Below are 6,000 nucleotides of genomic sequence, written 5' to 3'. Positions count from 1 at the left end.
AAAACTACTAAAAATTTAAGTCTATCATAGCTCTAGGCTATTAAAATTTCATTTTTTGTAATTTTTTTTTTGCTTTCTTCCCTTTTGTTAATAAATGTGCATAATATGTTGTTGTTATTGTTGCTGTTTTGCTGGAATTGCATAAATCGCAAATGCAAAGTGCCAACTTATGGATGTAATGAGTGCAATGGTCATTGGCCATGGGTGTATTCGACCAAATATGGAGACGGTCGAATGGTGGGAAACAATTTTGAACAAAAAATATTGAAAACATATTTTCAAACAAGTAAAAATGCAGGTTCGAGCTTTTAATACCCTCCACCATACGGAAGGAATTCGAAAAATTTTTAAAATTTTTTGAAAAAAAAAAAATCCGCTTTAATTAAAACCCTTATATGGTGGCTATTCGAAGGCGAGGACCTGCATACGAGATTTTTTGCCATAGGTTGAAGTACCCTTTCCGAACTTCAAATATGAAAATTGAAACAATTCCGTTGAATAATACCGCTAAAATCATCAAAATACCGAATATCGGGAGGTATCGTTATATGGGTGCTATACGAAAACCTAGACCTACGTATGCAATTTTCTGTCACATGTTGTAGTACCCATTACGAACTTTAAATACCAAATTTGAAACAATTTCGATGAATAATGTCGCTAAAATCATCAAAATACCGAATATCGGGAGGTATCGTTATATGAGAGCTATATGAAGACGTAGACCTGCACAGACAAATTTCTGTCATAGGCTGTAGTATCCATAACGAACTTCAAATACCAAATTTGAAACAATTCCGGTGAATAATGTCGCTAAAATCATCAAAATACCGAATATCAGGAGGTATTTCTATGTGTGAGCTATACGAAGACGTAGACCTGCGTAGGCAATTTTCCGTCATAAGTTAAAGTACCCATATACGAAGATCTGGACCTGTATAGACAAGTTTCCGTCACAAGCTGTAGTAACCAGTTCGAACTTCAAATACGAAATTTGAAACAATTCCGGTGAATAATGTCCCTAAAATCATCAAAATACCGGATATTGGAAGGTAACCTGGGGGGTATAAGAAGGCGTAGACCTGCATAGACATTTTTCCGTCATAGGCTGTATTACCAATTTCGAACTTCAAATACGAAATTTGAAACAATTCCGGGGAATACTGTCGCTAAAATCATCAAAATACCGAATATAGGGAGGTAACGTTATATGGGGGCTATACGAAGACCTTGACCTGCATAAGCGATTTTTTGTCGTAGGCTGTAGTATCCATTACGAACACCAAATACGAAATTTGAAACAATTCCGGCAAAAAATATCCCTGAAATTATCAAAATACCGAATAACAGGAGGTATCGTTGTGTGGGGGCTATACGAAAACGTAGGCCGACATGGCCCATTTACGAACTGAACCTACCTACTGATAAAATACACATGTGTGCAAAATTTTAGCCTTCTATCACAATTCGTTCCAAAGATAGCGCGATTAAAACATAAAGACAGACACACAGACGAACATAGGTAAATAGACGAGGTACGAGAGGTGGTGGTCCAATACCTATCAATTTTACGCCATATCTTGCTTAAGTAAAAATATTGGAATGTTCCGGGTTTGAAAAGAATCAGTTGCTCATTTCGCATTTTATAAAGTTCATGATTAATCACAATTTTGACCTTTTGTGGGGGAGGTACCAGAAGCAGTGGTCCGATATATTCCATCTTCGTATCGAATCTTGTGTTGATAGAAATATTGGGTTGTGTCGAGTTTGAAAGGTATCGGGTACTTATTTCGCATTTCATAAGCATTTTGGTTATTCAAAATATTGACCCTTTGTGGGGTAGGTACACGAAGAAGTGGTCCGACATATTCTATCTTCATACCAGGTCTTGTGTTGATAAAAATATTGGGATGTTCCAAGTTTTAAATTAATCGGATGCTCATCCAATGTTTTATGAAGTTCATGCTTTTTAAAAATGTTAGACCATTTGTGGGGGAGGTAACCGAAGTAGTCCGATTTATTTCATCTTCATACCAGATCTTGTTTTGATAGAAATATTGAGAGGTGCGAAATTTGAAGACGAGACGGGCCCTAATTTAAATTTTTAAAGAGCTACAATTATTCAAAGTATTGACCCTTTGTGGGGGAGATACTAGAAGCAGTGGGTCGGAATTGTTCATTTTCACGCCACGCCTAGTACAACAAAAATATAAGGAATTGCGAAGTTTGCACAAAATTGGATGATTTTTCCTTTGTTGTGTTAGGGAAATTATTTTCTATGAAAATTTTGACATTTTGTGGGGGAGGTAGCAGAAGTTGTGGATCGATACTGTTCATCTCCGTACTCAATCTAGGTTCGATAATAATTTTACGATGTACCAAGTTTGAACCTATTCGGACACTCCCTTTGAGAGTTATCGTGCTCACCAGCCAGACAGACAGTCGGACAAACGGACGAATACCCCTAGATTATTTTGATGAGACACCTTTTGACCGTACCAAATGATATATACCCTGCCATGTGGCTGAGGTTGCACAAAAATACATTCTTAAAAATAAAACTAAAAGAAAAAGCTATATACAAAATCTTTATTTAAAAATCATTTTATTTAATTAAAAGAATTCCTTCATATTATCAGGGCAACCAGTCAGCGGCTATAGAACGTCGACAAACATATTTCAATATTCTGTGAAAGAGAGAAAGAGATACGTTATGTGTAAAATATTTAAATTTTTCGAATAAAAACTAATGTAATTTTTTTTCAAAAAAAAATATTTTTTTAAAAAATGTTAATGTTTTTTCTATAAAAGTATCCAAAAATATTCTAAATTTCCCAAAATTTTATATAAAAATACCCAATTATGTTATTATTATTATTATTATTATTATTATTATTATTATTATTATTATTATTATTATTATTATTATTATTATTATTATTATTATTATTATTATTATTATTATTATTATTATTATTATTATTATTATTATTATTATTATTATTATTATTATTATTATTATTATTATTATTATTATTATTATTATTATTATTATTTTTAATATTATCAATATTTAATACATTTTAAATATTAATACTCTAAAAATTAAATAAAAATTTTACATTCCTAAATTTTTTAGAAAAATTCTATTTTTTATGTCTTTAAAAAAATTAAATATTATTTTAATTTTTTCTATACATATGTCCAAAAATATTTTAAGTTTCCAAAATTTTATATAAAATGCCCCATTTAATTATTATTTTATTTATTTTGTATTTTGTTTTAGTATATTTATTTTATTATTATTATTCTTTTTTTGTAAAATAATTTATTTTTTAAGCCGATAGCCCAAAAAAAATTAAAAAAAGTTAAAAATTTTAAATATTAATACTCTAACAATTAAATGAAAATGAAAAATTTATTTAATTTTTTCATTGATTTCCCCAAAAATATGCTGTTATTTTTTCAAAATTCCTGCAAATTTTTCTCATTTAAGCAATTTTAATTTTTTGATTTGATGTTATTAAATTATTTCATACACACAAATATTGAAACGTTTTTATAAAAAAAGACTTCAACAATTATATTTAAATCTTAATTTCTAACTTTTTTTCAAAAACTATTAAAAAAAGTTAATTAATTTTTATTTTTTATACAAATTTTTCCAAAAATATTCTTCTAAATTTTCCAAAATTTTATATAAAATGCCCCATTATTATTATTATTTTTTTTTTCTTTTTTTTTTTGTAAAATAATTGAATTTTTAATCCGATTTTCTGAAAAAAAAAAAACAAAAAAGTTTAGAAGATTAGCCCTTTCCTTTTTTAGATTTAGATTTTTTAAACAAAAAACATATTGCCCCATAATTTATATTTAATGATGTGTTATTTTTTATTTTTATGTTATTTATTTAATTTTTTGAGTCAAAAATACCTAACAGAAATATTCTGTTATTTTTTCAAAATTTTATATTGAAAAAAGAAGCTAATTTATAAAATTTATATAAAAAATTAAAAAGACTTCAAAAATTATTGTTAACCCTTACTTCTTACTTTTTTACTGTTTTCAATAAATATTTAAAAAAATAATTTTTTTTCTATAAAATGTATGCAAAAATATTCTAAATTTCCCAAAATTGTTATACAATGCCCCTATTTAATTATTTTTATTATTTAATTCATTTTTTATTTTGTTTTTATATATTTATTTTTATTAAATTTATTTTGAAAATCTTTTATTTTTGCACCAATTTTTCACAAAGGATGCAAAAATATTTGAATTTTTAAATATTGATGAAAATTTTAAATTCCTAATTTTTATAGATTTTGATTTTCAATACAAAAATCAGTATATTGCCCCAAAATGTATATTTAATGAATAAATTATTTAGTATCCTAATTTTTTAAAATTTTTCAAAAAATATTAAAATAAAAAAAAAAAATATTTTTATTTTTTCTATAAAACTATTACAAAAATATTCTAATTTTCCCAACATTTTATATAAGAATTCCAATTTAATTATTATTGTTTATTTATTAATCATTATTATTACTTTTTTGAAAGTTATTTATTTAATAATTATTTTTTAATCCTAATTTCTTACATTTTTTATTTTTTATTTTTTCTATAATTTTTTTCCAAAGATATTCTAAATTTCCTAAAATTTTATATAAACAAAATAAAAAAATATAAAATAAAAATTTCAATTTAATTATTACTACTATTATTATTTATTATTAATTTTTTTCCAATCATTTATTTAATAATTATTTTTTATCCTAATTTCTTACAATTTTCTCAAAAAATATTTAAAACATTTGAATAATTTTTTATGTTTTCTATCAAATTTCTCCAAAAATATTCTTTTAATTTTCCAAAATATTAATAGAAATCTCCTTTTAATTATTTTATGATTATTTATTTTGTTTTTTTATATTTTATTTTTAATCGGATTTTCACAAAATATCAAAAACTTAAATTTTAATGCTCTAAAAACTAAATAAAAAATTATAGTTCTTCAATTTTTTATATCTTGATTTTCAAAACTATAAACTGTATTTTTCTCAAAAAACAAAAATAAATAAAAAAGTAAAACTGTTATTTCTTTATTTATTATTTTTTTTTTCTTGATTTAAAATTTTATATAATTTTTTCTAAGAGTATTATGCTAGTTTTTGAAAAAAAAAAATTATAAAAAATGGAAGATTTTTGATTTTGAAAATTTATTTTTAATTGAAAAAATTCTTACCTTTTATTTTTTTTGTATTTATTTTTAACCCCTTAATTTTCATTTAAAAAACTTTTGCCAGACGGTCGGAAGATATTCCGCCTCCTTGGACTTTTAATGCCGAGCAGTTTGTTGAGCGATTTTAAAATTTTTCTAATGCACTTCAATTTCCATTTGCAAAGTAATTTACACATGATACACACTTGCCACTGGCTGATGGAATCAGCAATGGTATGGTGGTTACACTTCGAGACAATATTATTTTGCTTGAACCCGCTAGACAGCCGGTGGAAGCAATGGGTGTGTTCCCATACCAAAAAAAAAAAAGAAATGACTGGAAATTATAAAAAATGACATTTGGGGACCGGATATTTTATTCCCAACCAAGGCCCACAAAAACGCCATATTTTTTATTTCCAGTGTTTCCAGAATAGAGTATTTTGAAAAAAAAAATATTTACTTCAAAGGGCCATAGCTAACCTATTGTTTTCGAAAATTTTCTAAAAATTAGAAATTCATTCTTCATTATTAATTACATTGATTTGAATATTTATTAAATTAAAGCGGAAGTAATTTGAATACAAAATCTTTGGTGAACGCACATCGAAAAATAATATTCTTCCACGTGTCTGACTCTGAAGGCACATCGGAAGAGCGTTATTGTATTGAAAATAATTTTAAAAAAATTATGTTATAAAAAAAAGAAATAAAACAAAAGAACGTCAAAGAATAACATTTAAAAAATCGAAGTGGACTCTTGGGTGTCGAAAATA

This window comes from Musca domestica, unplaced genomic scaffold (genome assembly GCF_030504385.1).
Source record: "Musca domestica strain aabys unplaced genomic scaffold, Musca_domestica.polishedcontigs.V.1.1 110, whole genome shotgun sequence".
NCBI lineage: Eukaryota > Metazoa > Arthropoda > Insecta > Diptera > Muscidae > Musca > Musca domestica.
Note: the sequence above shows the minus strand (reverse complement) of the source record.